The sequence below is a fragment of the Lutra lutra genome, chromosome 2, assembly GCF_902655055.1.
Source record: "Lutra lutra chromosome 2, mLutLut1.2, whole genome shotgun sequence".
NCBI lineage: Eukaryota > Metazoa > Chordata > Mammalia > Carnivora > Mustelidae > Lutra > Lutra lutra.
Window position 1 is genome coordinate 54,951,263 of NC_062279.1, and position 17,616 is coordinate 54,968,878.

Consider the following 17,616-nt stretch of genomic DNA (forward strand, 5'->3'; position numbering starts at 1 on the left):
ATGCAAATGTTAAAGGCATCTATCTTGTAGAGTCACTTGAGGATTGTGAGGATTATAAGTTAATATATATAAAGCACTTATAACAGGGTTTTTATAAAAGTTATAACAGGCACAAAGTTCTATACAATTGTTGGCCATTATTATTACAGATTTCTAGTGTGCCATAAGACAGTGCCTCAGATATAATCATACTATAATAAATGGGCATCTTAATTATTGTAAAAATTCTGAAAATGGAATTTCTAATACACATTATATAATGTTTTTAACCATTTTTGCAACATCACTAATGATAATGGAGTTAACACCACTGTATCCTATAGTCACATGTTAACTCTGAGATGGTTTGTTATTTGCTTTCAAAACTACACAACAAATTATTGTTTTGACATTTCTTTCCAGTAAGAAGTCTGGCTAGACAGTGGATACAAAAAAATCTGATCTGAGGAGTACCCGTCTTAGTCCGTGGATGTGACTCTTGAACTCCTGGTTGTGAGTTCAAGCCCCACAGTTGGGTGTAGTGATTACTTAAAAATAAAATGTTAAAAAAATATTTGATCTGAGATCACTAATTTCACTCTTTGAAAATGAAGATAAAAAATAGTACATCATAGGAATCTCTGGGCTTCAATAAGTAAATACATAGGTTTATTTTGATAAAATATTCAGTATTTAATTTTTACATCAAATAGTTTTTCTATTTCATTGTATTTTCTCTAATATTCAACTTCTGCAGTTCTAAAACATAACACCATACTTTTTTCTCACATAACTGCAGGAAAGGAAGATTTATAATTTTGTAAGACAACTTCCAATATACATACAGACACTAATTTACAAGCTTTAAAATGTAAATGCTAAAAATGCCATAAATCTAGCATTTGTCTTTATTACATGCTCTGTCTTTTTAAATGGCTGGTACATTACCTGGGCGTTGGATTACTGAACAACAGAAGGTGGAGAAAATACCCCTCAATACCTTTCTGGAAAGACAAGAAATCATTCTGCCTGTTTCTATTATTAAGCCTCGGTTCAGGCACCCGCGGAGGTAGCAGCGCGAGCTACTGAGAATGGCAGGTCGGGCCTCGCCATGGGGGCTCAGGCCTGCTCCCAGTTTTTCTTCCCTTCCTGGCCACGCATTCCGGTTCACCTCAAATTCACAGACCAAACAGGAAATGCTTTCTTAGCGATTTAGCTCACAGCCCTTTTCCGATTTATTTCTGATTGCGGGAGGATTGAAAGATTGCCCTAATGTCCCCGTCTATATACAAGTCACTCCAGCTCTTTCAGCTCAGCTCGCGTCTCGGTTCTCGGCCTGCTGCGCAGAAACTGTCACACACGAACGCACCACACTCGCCAGCAATAATAAAGTTGGCCGCTGCTGGGGAAGGTGAAGACTCAGAAGTTGGGGTGGGGGGTTATCCCAATGGAACCTTTCTTTAAAAGCCTGAAACCTGTTCCTGGCTGTCTATTCCTTTTCTGAGGAACCCAGGAAATACTCTCCTGCGGCGCTTCCCCAACCTTCCCCGCAGGGCCACCGCGCTGCCCCAAATCCTACCAGCCCTGGGTCCCTCTCCACCGTTTCCAAACCGAAAAGCCTCCTCTTTCCTTCAGCCTGGTGGCAATTTACCCAGGCATCCTGCTCTCCGTGAAGGACCTCCTGACCCCCAGCTCAAAGCCAAGCGACGCGGCAACTAGCCGTGGCTGGAGGAGGGACGTCACTGCTTTCCTCCCGGGTTCCGGCCCTCGGCTACTTTCGCCCAGAAGTAGTGTGAGTGGGTGGGGTTGTTAGCTTCGTGGGTGGTGTATGACTCCTTGGACCCCAGTGAGGAGGGCTAGGAGGCTGACCAGAAGGGCATAAAAGGTCCAGGAGCTCAGTAACCGTTCCCGACTTGGAAGCGCCTCCCTGGGGCCCGAGGCCCAGTCGCGCTGCCTCCCACCACCACTCTTGAATCCTGGGAGTCCCGACGGGCCACGCAGCTCCGTCTGAGCCCCTCCGTGCGGCCTGTCCCGGGTCAGTTGGTCAGTGTGATTTTGCACGGCCATCATCCCCATCCAGGACCTGCCTGAGAAGTGCAGAAACAAGGGCTGGAGAATATACACGCGGGGGCGGGGATTAAAAACGTTCAAGTTCACACACACACACACACACACACACACACACCCAAAAGCACTTCGAACATCCCTCTTCGCTTTCCCTCCAAATCTTACTTTGATATAAAGACGCTATTAAGCCAATGCCCGAAGTTGAGCAGTCTTTGACCAACTGGGGGGCGGAGGGGGTGACCAACGTCTCCTTTCCATCCACCAGTTACCTCTCTACTCCCAGGCAAACAGCGCAAAGGAGCCCTGGATTCGCGGACTGCGGGAGAGAGCATGGCGACGGAAGAAAAAGCCGTACCTGCCGGGACTTGAGCTTCCTGGAGGGCGGGCGCGCGCTCCCCTGGGCGCCCCGGGAGCTACGGCTGCAGCGGTGCTTCTCGCAGCCACTGTGCCGGCCGCCTCCGCTTCCCCCAGCTCCCAGCGCGGGTCCCCTGGCCCCAGCGCTCGCGTTCCCGGGCGCTGACTGGCCTGTAGGAGTCACGTGCAAGGGCGGGGGGCGGGGGTGCGCCGCAAGGCTGCACCTCCGCTCGGCGCCCGGCTGCGGGGCTGTACAAAAAACTCCCCCAGCAGGCAAAGTCCAGGCGCACGGATCTCGGAAAATGCTAAAGTGCCACTGCCTGGGCGCGGGGCTTCACCCACCGCCGTGCCTGAGGTCGATTCGGTTTGCAATTTTGCCCAGGGTCAGCTTTATTCAGGAGCTCCCTTCTCCTACCTCCTCCCTCCACCCCATCCCCCACCCGCGCCTCCGGGTGGTCCGAGTCTTGCCGCAGCCCTGGGCTCGCGGGACAAGGGGCGGGGCTGATAGAAGGAAAGGTGACCTCTTGAGAGAGACCCCTAATCGGCTGTGGAGCACCGGGTCACCAGGAGAGCCCGGCTGGCTACGAGTCTCCGGGAGGTAGTGGACAGCGGGGATCCTGCTAGCCTCGGACTGCTAGGGGAAAAGACACAAAACCTGGGACTGACCCACTGGAGTTAGAACGCAGTGACGGAAGCTTCCCTTTCGCCTTCTCAGCAGCCTGGGGAGTCCTCGAGGCGGCCTCTGCAGCCCTCAATTTTATGTATCTATGCAAAACGTGCACCCTTTCCTGTCGACGCTTCCCATCTCCTATGGCCTCTCAGTTTCAGACCTTTCCGTTTTCCCTGCAGCCTGCCGCGGCTGCACCAATCCAAAAGACGTGGCAGGGGCTTGGGGAGCTTGGCAGTCCCCCAGGAAACCAGGAGTCTTCCAGGCAGCTCAGCACCCCCCCGCGCCCCAACACACCCAGAGTTGGGGGCGGGAAGGGTGGTAGGCCTGAGTCTGGAGTCAGCGTCCGTGCCTAGAGGCCCCCGCGCAGCGGGGCTGCGAGCCGGAGAGTCCCTCAGACAGGTCTAAAGGTTAATAGAGCAATCACAGGGCCCTATTACCGCGTAAAAATAACCCATCGATTACCGCAGCCTTCAGCCCCAGATAACAGCCGGCCGATGGCTCTCACGCTTTCGGTTAAACTTTTTTTTCCCTCCCCTAAAGCCGAATTTTCTCTCAAGAGCAGGTTTTTCATACCGGATTAGAGGGGTCGGGAGGGGGCCGGGATACCACCCTACACGAAACCCGTGCCGCTGCGAAGGAAGGGTAAGGGGTTACGCCAGCTTCCGCTGTTGGTAATCAGCAGTGGATTCCTGGCCTGCTCGAGGGCAACCCGGGCGCAGAGGACAAGACTAGTACGCGGGGCTGATTGGAAGGAAAACCCCAAAGGGATCGTGGCCAACTCGTGGGGATTCTCAGGAAAATCCCGGAGGAAGGACTGATCGCGGCTGCGCGGGGAGTTCTTTTTCCTGAGCGAAATGTGCGGAGGATCAGAGGGGTCCGAGGGCAGGAGAGAAAACTGAGGCGCGCCCCGCGGAGCTGCCGAAGGCCTGCTTCGGGGCTGGACGCACCCTCGCCGCCCCCACCCGGCCCCCAGGCACCTGCTCGCCTAGGCCCCTTCGCGCCCCGGAAACTTGGGACGGTCTGTTTAGGAACCCTGCTCCAGCTTCCTTCAACTCCTCGCCAGCGCCTCTGCAGATTTTGGCGCTGGCAGATCTCAGAAGTCTGGGAACTTAAGAGGGAGGGGTTCCTGGGAACCCGGGAGGCTGGAGAGGTTTGTGGAGGACACTCAGCTGGCGCACTTTCAGAGGAATGGCAGCTAAGGGTACGCGACCCCTGCTTGGTCTAAAAGGACATCCCCACTGGCCTATGAGGGCTTTCTGGAGAATTAAACGTGTGGGCTTGGACAAGCGGCAAGATGTTCTAGCCTCTGTTTTCGGTGGGGATCTGTGGCTCCAGCGAAGCCCTAGGTCTCAGATCCGCCTTCCACTCGAGACCCTCAGAGCTGAGCCTGTGCCCTGAAGATTTTCTTAGCAACACGCCAAGGGCTTGGGGCTTAGCATCTGATGGAGCGGCCATCCAAGCGTCCTCACCAAAGCCAAGGACACAGACCACTCCCAGGCGGGCTTCTACTAGCAGTGCCCGATGGCCCGCGGCGCGAGAGCGTGTGTGCTGAGGTTCGCTTTAGCTGGGTGCCCTGGGACGAGCCTCCCCCCTCTACTGCCCCCACACAAGGCCTCCCGGAACTTCAGTCTCCTCCTCCCTCGAGGGGGGTTGGGAAGGGGGGGCGCAGAACAGGCCCTGCCTGCTCTAAGTGGCTGTTGTGAGACCCCAGATGGAAGAGCCTGGTTTTTCTATGCGCTCGCTTGCTAGGAACCCCGGATTCACCGGGAGTCCTCTTCTGGCAAGGGACCCGACAGAGCCCTTTTATCCACGCCCCACTCTGGAGCAGTTCAGGTGGGCTGAGGCATGGGAGCCTTGAGAGTTTCGCTTCTTCTAGGAATGCGCCTGGGATAGAGTAATTTGTGTCTCTTTCTTGTGGCTCTTTTCTCTGGCCCAGCGCCCCAACTTTCTTCCCAAAGCGTTTAGCTCAAAGACTGTCCAGAAGGTGATTGGCGAGCGGTCTGTTCTTTTCGGGTGTTTGATTTTCCCTCGCTCCCTCGCTCCGTCTTTCGGTGGGCCCCCTCCCTCGCTAGGGCAAGACATAGCCCCCGCGTCTGCCGCGCTGTTGCCAGGAGCACGGAGCATTTCAAGGCCTCCCTGGCCCGCCGGCTGGAGGAGGTTTATCGGCTGCCGCTAAGTTCCCAGGCTTCTCTCTCGCTCAGGAGGCTGCTGGGAAGCGGGGGTGGGGGGTGGGGGGCGGGGGGGTGCTTTGAGGTTCGGATTCTTGGCTATTTTTAAGGACATGTCCCTGGGCTGGCCTGGGATGGTGGCCCAACCCCACTCACGTCCTCTTGCCTCTTTTCTTTCCCATAATCAACAGGGAAAATTTAATACTGTAAAAATCTTTGATCTCTTTTTACTAAGGGCCTGGTCTAATGAAGAGTCACGGCATGAAATTTTAGACAAATAAGAATTACTTAGATTCATTGCACACTTTTTTTTTAAAAAAACCTCCCCAGGATACAAGAATAAATTGCATTTTCTTGCTCCCTTAAGGCCTTGGGGACTTGAGCTGATCCATACCCTAGTAAAATCGCAACTGTAGACTGAACTTGGTGTACAGAGTAATCAGAACTCTAGTTCCCTGAACAAAAGAGTTAATAAACTGTGGACGATGGAAGCCACGGAGACACCAGCCAGGGTCTCCCCTCGCGGGGTAACCGGATTTCCTGGCGGGACCCGAGCCAGCTTATTGTAAACGCAGCGCAACCTTAGGTGTCAGAATCTCAGATTTGGGTTGGTAAAGCCATTCAGCACCATGCGGAAATCGGCCTCCGTGGCCGCCTTACAAAAGCCAACAACGCCTGGAAAAACACGGAGCTCGCTAAGTCTTATAATCGGAACAAGAGATCCCCAGAGAGAGAAAGAACCAGAGAGGGGACTAGGAAGTCCCTCCTAGGGACTAGGAAGTCTTTCTTAACGAATTCCCCGAGATGTAGACGCTTCTCTGTGGACTTGGGCGCAAGGGCTCATGACAGACACGCAGAGTGACCCGCGCTGAACGTAGGCTGGGTCTGGTCCCCACCCGGCCCTCGAATTCCCCCACCGGGCCCGGGCTTTCCTTCTCTGCCACTCCTAATCCTCACTCGCATGACCCACCCTGCCCCCTGTGCCACCCACGCCTTGGACGGAGCTGGGAGAACCAAATTGCTGAGCGGGCTAGTCCCCCGCTAGTCCCCGGGCTAGTCTCCAACTCCCGCAAAGTTGGAGAATGAATTAAGCTGCTAGACTACGTAGACCTTTCCCCCCTCCCTTGTGCCGGGCGTTTCAACACCCAGAATTCTTTGTGGCGTGGGGTTGGGGGTATCGAGGACATAGAGACACCCTCCCCCTACCACCCAAATGAGCTCAGCACCCCAGGAAGTGATTATCAGCCTCCCGCTGGCAGATGTGAGGAGAGAAGGCAGTAACGCTTTTTTATTCTGTCTTGTTTTTAAAAATACTATTCCAGGGGCGCCTGGGTGGCTCAGTGGGTTAAGCCGCTGCCTTCAGCTCAGGTCATGATCTCGGGGTCCTGGGATCGAGTCCCGCATCGGGCTCTCTGCTCGGCAGGGAGCCTGCTTCCCTCTCTCTCTCTCTCTCTGCCTGCCTCTCTGTCTACTTGTGATCTCTCTCTGTCAAATAAATAAATAAAATCTTTAAAAAAAAATAAAAATACTATTCCATAGGGCGCCTGGGTGGCTCAGTTGGTTAAGCCTGGGACTCGTGATTTCAACTCAGGTCTTGATCACAGGGTCTTGAGATTGAGTCCCTCTTCCGCTTCGGGCTGGGCGTGGAGCCTACTAAATATTCTGTCGCTCCCCGTCCCTCTGCCCCTCCCCCTCTCTAAAAATAAAATAAAATAATTTAAAAATACTATTCGGTGTTGCAAAGTGAAGTCAAAGTCTTGCTCACAGACCTCCTTTAAAGCTCCTCAGTGCTTCTGGCCCTAAGGATCCGAGGTTTTGGCACACCCCTTAATATTTTATAGTCATTTCCAAATTACCAAACACTCTCAAACTCCTCTTTTTTTTTTTTTTTTTTTTTTGGAGGAAACAACAACATTGGGGAGCTAGAAGAAGGAAGAGACGGTGTTACCATCTCATAGGAACAAGAACTCAGAGACCCAGAGAGGTTAAGATAGTTTTCTGAGGTGGCAAAGCCAGTTCATTGGACAGTAGGTCTCAGATTTAGATTCCTGAGTCTTAGTTCTTTTTTCCATACTTATTTAATGTTGAGTTTCTATAATGAAATGCTTTTCTATTTTTTAAATTTTATTTTGTTTTAAAGATGTTATTTATTTATTTCACAGAGAAAGAGATGGTGAGAGCAGGAACACAAGCAGGAAGAGTGGGAGAGGGAGAAGCAGGCTCCCTGAGGAGGGAGCCTGATTCGGGGCTGGATCCCAGGACCCTGAGATCATGACCTGAGCCAAAGGCAGAAGCTTAATGGCTGAGCCACACAGGCGACTCTCTAATTTTTTAAAAAGTAGGTTCTGGGGCACCTAGGTGGCTCAGTGGGTTAAAGCCTCTGCCTTCAGCTCAGGTCATGATCCCGGGTCCTATAATCGAGCCCCCACATCGGGCTCTCTGCTCAGCAGGGAGCCTGCTTCCCCTTCTCTCTCTGCCTGCCTCTCTGCCTACTTGTGATCTCTGTCTGTCAAATAAATAAATAAAATCTTAAAAAAAAAAAAAAAAGTAGGTTCCATGCCTCGCATGGAGTCGAATGAGAGGCTTGAACTCAGGGCCTTGACAGCAAGACCTAGTTGAGATTAAGAGTTTAACCAACTGAGCCACCCAGGTGCCCCTGAAACACTTTTTTAAACCTGCCTTTTGTTTTTCAAATATCTCTAAATTTCCTTTAATGAGGATGCCTAACAGAACTGCTAGTGTTCCCTCTTTCCTTCTCTCTCTCTGTCAAATAAATAAATAAAATCTTTTTTTTTTTTTTAAAGCCCATACATGGGGCGCCTGGGTGCTCAGTGGTTTAAGCCTCTGCCTTCGGCTCAGGTCATGATCTCAGGGTGCTGGGATGGAGCCCTGCATCGGGTTCTCTGCTAGGCAGGGAGCCTGCTCCCCGCCCCCCCTCTGCCTGCCTCTCTGCCTACTTGGGATCTCTCTCTGCCAAAATAAATTAATAAAATATTAAAAAAAAAACAATACATCCCAAAGCTATTCTGTTCCCTATTTTTTAAAAAAATTAAAATCCATTTAAAATAATGCAGGACGTGTCTCATAATCTAAGAGCCCAATAGAAAGGAAAGAAAAGCAAAAAGGAGGCTCCACATTTTCATTAAATTTGGGAAGGATGCCAGAGGCATTTTAAATGGGGAGCGCGCTCTTCAGTCCCAGGGCAGCAGAGGACAGAACTGAAACCTGGCCTCGGCACCTGCAAGTCTGGACACTTGGGCCAGCGGGTGTGGAGCAGGGAAACTTCAGCTTGCTGTAGCCATACTGACACTCACATTCCCCTTTCCCCCTTCCCAGCCTAGCTCCCTCTCTCCCTCTTCACCCAAGAACCTTAAGAAAACTGCAGCAAACGGGAGCTTCCTGCTTCTGCTCTCCAAGCTGTGGGGAGACCGACTCCTGGCCTGCAGACTCTCGGAAGTGTCACGAGGGCACCTACTCTTTGCGGACAAAAACTGTCACCTCCGGGATATCTCTTGGTGACCCGGGCTGGAGTATGTTCACTTGTGGGTCCTCTCCTCCTTCCCTGTCAGGGACTTTTAGAAGTTGCAGCTCTGGCCATGCTGGGTCTAGAGCAAGAACTCCATAAATGTTCTGGGCATCCATAAAATGTTAATTTGCTTTATCCATAGTCCTTATGTTCCCTGGAATTATAAATTCGTTTATCTGTGGTTGGTTATATACTTCACTCCCCACACGTACCTCAGAAGGTAAGCTCCAAAAGGGCAGCAACTGTGGTTGGCACTTAGTAGATACTCAATAAATGTTTGTTGAAGGATTAAAATTACAAAAGGGACTGCTAACGGCATCTCTTAGGGGTAAGGGGAGTTGGAGAATGGAACACTCCCCACCAAGGGGAATATGTCTTCTGGCACACAGTAGGTGCCCAGGGTCACCACCAGGACACGGAGGCCCAGGCTAGACACCAAGATTTGAGCCACTCAAGAGCGTTTATCTGCACAGCTCAGCCCCACCGTGGCGGACTGCAAATCTCCTGCCCAAATCTAGGTTGCCTCTAAGGAGACCCCGGAGTCCCCGGGCTCTGGAGTGTGCAGAAGAAGGGATTTCTGGGCGCGGGCATGCAGTCAGGATTTTGGAAGCTAAATTGGCCTAGACAACCCGGATTAGGCGCTGAGACCGCGGCAGCTGGCAACGGAGACACAGGGCTCCCCAGAACAGAGACCAAGGACTGACAAAGGACTCCAGGTGCGGCGTCTCCCCAGGCACGGAAAGCCCAGACCCATAAATTCTGAAAAGATGGAGGAAGCCAGCCAAACACTAGGACTGAGAAAAAAACGAAGGAGAGGGTTTATGGAGAGAGACAGAAACAAGAGGAAGGAGGGGAAGAAGGGAGAGACAGAGGAAGGCAGGTAGAAACAAGGACAGAAAAAAACCTAGGGAGCAAGTAGAGAGTGAGACAGGCCTGAGAAAGCCGGAGAGGGACGGAATCATTCATGTGTTCCTTCCTTCGTTCCTTCTCTATTTATTGAGCACCTACTCTGTGCCCCCGAACTTTCCAGGAGCTTGGATTTGGCATGGAACAAAATAGAGAAAATTCTGTCTCCAGGAGACTACATTCTATAAGAGGAAGCCAGACAAGAAAAAAGTCAAATCTGTAGTGTTAAATGGTGAAGTCTTATGGGAAAAACACAGCAGGGAATGGACATGCAGAGAGAGAAATTAGGGACGGAGACCAGAGAAAAGAGAGGGGGGAAGATAGGAGAGAAAAACACAAATTCAGAGAAAGAATCAAGATAGGAGTCAGGAGATGTGGCAACAGAAACAGAAAGAGATCAAGACCCCCAGGGAGAGGAGAAAGCCAGCAAGAGAAAAGGGAAGGAAAGCGCCAGAGCTCGATCGGAGGTGGTGGGGGGGACCAGATAGGGACGAGGTCAATCCGGAGTTGAGGGCTCCCCCACCCCCACCCCGCCCAGCTCCCGGCGCGGGCGGTGGTGGTGACCAGGACACCAGCGGCTGGAGCGCTTCCAGTCGTCAGACCCCGATACACATATCGGGGGACTTGTGGGGCCACCAGAACACATGATGTTCCCATCGCCAGCTCCCGCGCGTTTCCGCCCAGGCCGCCCCCTCCTCCGCCAGCCCCGGCACCCTTCCCCTGGCCACGGAGCCCGAGGTGACCCGGAGCTGGAGAAGACGCCCAGGCAGGCGCCGCGACCTGGCGCGGCAGAGCGAGAGACAGGAAAGTGTCAAGGAAGCTGAAGCCCAAGTGCGAAAACAGCGCGGGGAGGGGGGCGGGTACCGGGAGGAGGCAGGGACCGCAGGGGGTGCTGGCGGCTGGAGGCCTTGAGGTCCTTAACGCCTGTGAGGACCCACTCCACACAGGCCTGGGTTTTCCTGTAACGGACAAAAGTTCGCTTCACACGCCACCACCCCACAGTTGTAGCAGGTGCCCGTAGAGAGTGGCCTGTTCATTCTAACACACATCCCGGCTTGGAGGTATTTATTGTTTGGGAATAACTGGTTTCTTGCACCAGCTGGAGGAAAGGGGGGCATGGAGCTTGCAACAACTAGAGGGACATATTTCTCTCCAAGGTTATGTTCTAAACTCTGACCTGAGAGAATAAGAAGAACGAAATATCCCTGGCATTCCATTTCTTTCCCACCAGTTTCAACTTTCCTGCACCTTCAGCTGTGTATCTGAGTGTTTGAAAGACAGGGGTGCTCTACCTTTAAAGTTTGCTTTCTTCCACAACCCCAGGGCCTCTTCTGCAGAGGTGCTAATAAACAGCAAATTGCCACAGGGCAAGGAAGTACTGGGAGACAAAGCAAGAAGCCAAGGTCTGAATGAAATGTAATGAATAATCAGCACCTAGATAAAGGAGAGCTTTTCACTCAAGAAGGTGCGGAGCTAACTCCAGGAGTTTCTGCTAACCTTTTACCCTCCCTCCCCCCATCTCATGCCACCTTGCCTCCAGAGCTGGAGCCTTTCCCTGGGGAGGGGAAGAATCTCCCACTCACCCTCCAGAAAGTCTGAAGAGAAGCCCACACTCTGCTTGGAGGGCTGAGAGCAGATAGTATAAGACAGAGCCTCATCAGTCAAAAGTGATCAATTTCGGGGTGCCTGGGTGGCTCAGTGGATTAAGCCGCTGCCTTCAGCTCAGGTCATGATCTCAGGGTCCTGGGATCGAGCCCCACATCGGGCTCTCTGCTCAGCGGGAAGCCTGCTTCCCCCTCTCTCTCTGCCTGCCTCTCTGCCTACTTGTGACCTCTCTCTCTGTCAAATAAATAAATAAAATCTTTAAAAAAAAAAAGTGATCAATTTCTCAATCCCTATGTGAGAAGTGTCTTCACTCCACTTCAAAAGCCCTAAATTATCATCTCCCCCCCCACCTTTCTCTCCACCCCTCTCTGGTTCAGCAGCTAGCACACAGTCACTCTTCCCCAGATTCATTCATTCATACCTTTCTCTCTCTCTCTCTTTCCCCCCAACCTCCATATATGACTATTGTCAGGGACTCCGATATCTTCACCCCAAACTCTTTGAATGTGGTTGCTCAGGAGATGTATTCTTTGCAGTTTGCTTCAGGATAAGAAAAAGCTCAACATAAGTTGTGTTTTAATCTATAAAAGAGGATTGCTCGTATCTTCAAAACCTACAAAAACTGACCCAAACTAGAAACCACACAAACGATTCTCAACTGGGAAATATGAGACTGGTCTCAGGACCTTCAATCCTCAACTGGGAAATAGATAAAAGTGTATACATCCATACAGCAGAATACTACTCAGGAACAGAAGATAATGAAATGCCAATGCACACAGCAACACACATGAATCTCAAACACACTAGGGCTGTGCGAAAGAGATCAGACTCAAAAGACTAAATGAATCCATTTAAATGACATTGCCACAAAGGTAAAACCATAGGGATGGAAACCAGATCAGAGGTTGTTGCCAGGGGCAGGGGGTGGGGGGAAGAGTGACTACAAAGGAGGAGGAGGGAACTTGGGGGCATGCTAGAGCTATTCTGTATTTGGATTGTGAAGGTAGTTACATCATTTGCATGTTTGTCAAAACTCAAAGAACTGTACACTAAAAAGGGTGAAGTTACTGTAAGGAAAGTTCATTTCAATAAATCAGATTTTTCAAAAGCAGGGGCAAAATCGAGTATTGCTGGGGTAGGATAAGATTGTTTAGCCCTATACTCTCTCTCTCTCCCCACCCCCCCACCCTTGTGCATGCACCCATCCCTAGTCCTTAGCAAGACTCTGCATCCCTGGTACATGTTCAACTCCCACCTAAAATACTTCAGAAGAGTGATTTATATACAATAGAAAGCTTTGCATCTTTTTCAGAAGGATCCAGTTTCCAAGGCTGGTCCTCCCTACTGCTCATCCTTCCTGGAGGCCAGCAGGAAGTTCTACAGTGGTCTCTCCTGAACACAGCTCTGGGGCCTGTTTCACACATGTCCCACGCGAGCATTCATGTTTCACCATGGGCTGCAGGGAGGGTGATATGTGAGGGAGGGTTATTCTGTTCTCTCATCTGGAGAGTCCTAGAGCTAGGTATCAGAAGCTCAGAAACTGCTAAGTTACTTTCAGCAACACCACCATTCCCCGGGGAACCTGCAGACAGTGGAGGATGGAGAGCAGAAGACCCAGCTGGCCAGAACCCAGTCTTTCTAGGGAGACTGGGTTTTGTCCAGCTGTTCCCATGATGCAAGAATAAGCCAAGGCATGGCCTTGGGAAAAAAAATGAATTTACCCCTTAGAGTAGGACTATATTTCTGAATGGACTAAAGGAAAAGTATTTGCTGAAACATGGCCTTTCTGGTACACAATTCTACCCAACCCACACAACAGTTCTGCGGAGTAAGTGATACAGACTCTGATTCTTACATCCATTGTCATTACACTCAGCTACAGTTTAGGAAGTGCGCAGGGATGGGCAACCATTGAGTGGGTGGTAATGGGAAGACAGTGTGGCCTGTGGCAGATAAAACCACACTTTGGACAGGTATTTTATAGAAATCATAGTCTAGTGGCCATCACAGGGGAGCCCAAAATCCACTGATTGCCTGGGCCATAGGATGGCTCTGCTACCTTTCCTGCTCAATATAAGAGAGAGAGAGAGAGAGTTTGTGTGTGTGTGTGTTGATTTCTACCCTTTCCCAGAGTTGTTGATAATATCATTGTTTCCAACTCCCAAACCACTGTGGTCACGGAAGGAAAATGAATGTTAAGGTTAACAGGCACCCATTGGTCATTAGCTTTAATCTTACCCTTTTCACTTGAATTAAAAAACCAAAATACCAACACTAACAAAATACCATCATAAACAAAAACAGAACAAAACCCCACAAAATACTGTGTTTCCTGTTAGAAACAAAGCAAACAGTTTGGCTTTGTGGATTTCCCTGTTACCCTCATCCCCATCCTTGCAGAGCTTGCTAATTAATCAGTGGAAGAACCAAAAGGTGGGAAGGGAAAGAAAGACGTGAAATGGATGCAGGAATCACAACTAGAAGAGCATGAGGGCAGGCAACATCCTGGGAAACAAGGAAAGGAACCCTGGGGACCACTAAGGATCTGACCTTACCCGCTGGGAGGCCTTGGGTAAATCAAGGACAGGGTTGTGGGTCTCAGTCTTCCTCTTATGAAATGAAATCGGACACCATGATCTGATAGTGCGTTCAGCCTCCATGTCTTCTGAACCTGAATTATTTGAATCTTCTTACAAATGTTGCAATTCATAGAGCAAACATTTATTGAATACTTACTATGTGCCAGGCACCCTGCAAACTTTGGAGAGATGTAAAGATGAACACAAGCCTCTATATTCGAACTATTCAGATCAGTGAGAAACAGTCCAGCAAACAGGCAACGGGAGAAAGTTCTGAAACAGATAAGTGCATGAAGAGAAACCATGTAAACTCCTTGTAGGTGGGAGGAAAGGAGGTGGGAGGAGGAAGTGAATGAATCAAGGAGCTGTATTATTTGTCTGTGTGGGTGTCTCTCCCCTCACCCCCATACTTTTCCTTATTAACTATTGTCTTCCCAGACCTAGGGACGGTGGCCTGAATTGGGAGTAGGAATTATGAGGACCCAGCACAATTCATGCACTGACAGGCACATCCAAAACTTCCAAGGTGCACGACTTCACCCATTTCATACATTTGACGTCAAACATGCATATCGACATGGTTCCTGCACAGTGCCAGTGTCCCCAGCGCAAGGGCTGGGAGTCGGGGTCACAAGATGTGGGCTCTAGGTTCCATCACCACCTGGTAGCGTGACCTCAGACATGCCCAGCCCCTCCACCACACTTCCCATCTGGCTCTCAGTTTCCTCATGAAATGTCCTATGTTGTGCTAGATCATTTCTAAGCTCCCTTGCAGCTCTTTAAAAACAAATGAACACATCCTTAAAAGACACTAGGATTAAGAGGTGGAATAAAGTCAAATATTTGTTGATTGATAGAAAAATGCTTCCTCCGAGCCAAGCGGGGCTGTTCGGGGGCGCACACAGAGTCGCCCGGCCCCCTGGTGAACGCAGGCCTCTCCCGGGTCTCGCTCTTCTGAGGGGGTCGCCAGCTCCCGGGCCCCGCGCACCGCCTCCCCGCCCCCTTCCCCCGCGCGGGGTGCCCTGCGCCTCCGCCCGCGCAGCCCGCGCGGGGCCTGCGTGATGGATGGCTGCGGAGCCGGCGGCCTGTCAGGCCTTATTGATGAGGTGCGCGCTGACGGCCGCCGCGTAACCCGAGGCGGCAGGAGGCGAGCGCTGGGCGGCCGGCGGCCGCAGACTCGGCGGCGCTCGGGGTCAGCCCCCGGCCGGCCGCGCCGGCCCCTCCGGCGCGCCCCGGCCCGGCTCCGCGGAGGGGGCGGCCAGTGCGGAAGCGCCTCCCGGGGCCTGGCGCCCCGGTGCTTGGGGCCCGCTTCCTCCCCGCGGTCGCCTCGCTTCCCGCCCCGCGCTCGCCCGCGCGCCTGCCCTCGGGGGCCGCGGCCGCAGCACCGTCTGGGAGCCGGCACCTCCCGGGCGGGGCCCCCTCTCCCGCTCCGCCCATGCCCGGACCTCCGCTCTTACCCCGGGCGGCGAGGCCGGCGCTGGCATTCGAGGCTGCGGTTACCGCCGGCGCGGCCCGGGGAGAGGAGTGCTTTCCCTTAGCGGAGGGGCCGCGCCCAGCGAGGCGGGACTCGGCCGCCGCCACACGTCTCAAAGGCGACACAATTTAGGAAGCGAGTGGTCAGTTTCATGGCAATGAAGCCGTGCGTGGGTGGAGAGAAGGCAGGACGCCGGCGAATATTCCAAGAGTTCATTAGACATACATACAGTGATAGATAAGAAGATACGGAGATAAATAAAAGTAAGTACATCTACACGTAAAGACGGTAATGTTCCCACATGCCCCCCCCCCCCCGTTTTGTACACTTATTTTCTAATTGAGCAAGTATTCTTTTACAGCAAAGACGTTTCCCTGGCTCTCCTTGTGATACGACCGAGCTTAGTTCATTCTCAGGCCAAGGGCTTCATTTCTCCCTCCTTATTCCGTCTTGCTCTGCCTCCTTTTCTTCCCACTGCCCTTTCAGAAGAGAAAAAAGGCTGCCCTGCTCTTGGGTGGGCGCCTGACGGGCTGCAAAACAGGGGCAGGTTGCCCTAGACCCTCGGCCTTCTAGTGAAAGCACCCAAGGCCACCTTCTCTGTCAGGAAGGTGAGGATCATGGACAGGCTACCTGCAAAGCACCTTCAGCTAATGAGAATTAAAGAAGTCAGTCAACACTGGAGACCACTTAACCTGAAGAGCTAAAGGGCACAAGTTGTTGTCTTCCCCACCTTGAGGCAGGACTAGCCTGACAGGTGAATGGCCCGAATTCTGGATTAGGTGTGACCTAAGAACTGGAAAACAGGTAGTCTTTTCTCTACGGAACAGTAGAGAGAGCAGAGGTTGATGTGGCCCAAGAAAGTCATCGGAGTATGCCCCTTAGGCCAAGGTCAGGCAAGGTCGAGGCAGCGGGTAGTGGAAGCTCATTGATCTGGGAGTCCTGTAGCTTGGGTTCAAATCGGGCAACTGCTACCCAGTGAGCAGCCAGGCACATCACATAACTTGTTCAAGCTTTAATTTCCTGTCTATAAGATGAAGAGACTGAACCCCTTCCTACATCAACATTTGAAACACAAGGGGCTCCTGGAGTAGAGATCACTAAAACATGCCCTTCTGTGCCCCCCCCAAGATTTGATACCAAGAGGCTCATTCCTGATCCTGCACAGGAGAAGGGTGAGTATGCCAGGCCTCTAAGGCTAAACCTAATCTTAGCCACAGATAATGAGCGCGTTGAGCGAGGAACCCAAAATATGAGATCCGTCTGAGTGTGTATGATAAAAGGCTTGGACTGCAGAGGAAAACTTCAATCCATTTACTAGGCAAACAGTTATTGAGTAACAGCTAACACTGGGCTGTTACTATATGCCAGGCATGGTGCCAAGTCTGTTGCCTGGATTGGTTAGCTCTTTTACCCACACAATCACTCCATTTCCCCCATTTTATAGATGAAGAAACTGAGGCACAAAGCTATTAACTCATCCAGCTTGATAGGTAACAGAGCCAAGATTCACAGGCAAGTAATTTGCCTTCAGAATTCAAACACCATCAATATGAACAAGGCACTGGTACTGTGAGGGACACAAAGGGGAAAAAGCAAGGGCTTTCTCCTTATATATCCTTCTTAAAATTTTTTTCTAAATAGTTTAAATGCCTATTCCCAGAATCAATCCCTTTCTTCCCTCTGCTTTCACAACCTTTAACACACTGCATTTCAGTTTACTATCTCCACATGTTGGCCTGCCTCCACATTCCCCTTTCCCCCAAATTTCACTCTTCTTGAGGTCAGAAAGCCTGTATTTGATATCTTTGTATTTTCCATAGTTCCTAACAGGTAGTTGGTGTTTTAAGAGGTATGTTGAGTTAAACTGGGAAAATTGGAGTTTCAACTTGTTGTTCTGTAGTGTAAAATCCCTCTCCTTTATGACTGAAGAAGAGCAACTGAGTGCAAACATAGAAAAAACTCACGTGCAGGAGATGCCCGGGGTACCTGTTGGTGGGGTGACTATGGCTCCACGTGTGTACCTTTGGCTCACTTACTGGTCACAGGATAGCCTCTCTCTGACACTGACATTGAGGTGGTGTGCTGGAGTTGCAGGGGACCTCAGGGATTCTGGTCCAAACCACTCATTCAATATATGAGGCAGTAAGGACTCAGAAAGGGCTACAGACTTACTCAAAGTCACACAGCTATTTCATGGCAGGGCTGGAAACAGGAGTTCTGAGACCCAGGTCATGGGCCCTGTTCTTCCATTTCAACATGCTGCTGTAGGAATTGTTATCTGCCCT

The 17,616-nt window shown here is 51.2% G+C and overlaps 1 protein-coding gene across 9 annotated transcripts in view; it reads right to left on the bottom strand.

Annotated features, from left to right (window-relative positions):
* Positions 1-17,616, bottom strand: part of GATA4 (GATA binding protein 4) — an 83,183-nt gene that overhangs the window by 52,215 nt on the left and 13,352 nt on the right. For 2 of the 9 annotated variants that reach the window (XM_047717449.1, XM_047717440.1), the window contains exon 1: positions 2,402-2,554. The exons of 1 other annotated variant lie outside the window; for it this stretch is intronic. The gene's annotated coding sequence lies outside the window, so the exon portion shown is untranslated. Of the gene's footprint in view, positions 1-1,848; positions 1,967-2,211; positions 2,231-2,315; positions 2,555-14,014; positions 14,131-15,314; positions 15,536-17,616 lie in introns of those variants that run through there. 6 more of the 9 variants (XM_047717444.1, XM_047717441.1, XM_047717446.1 and 3 more) reach the window with 6 other exon arrangements.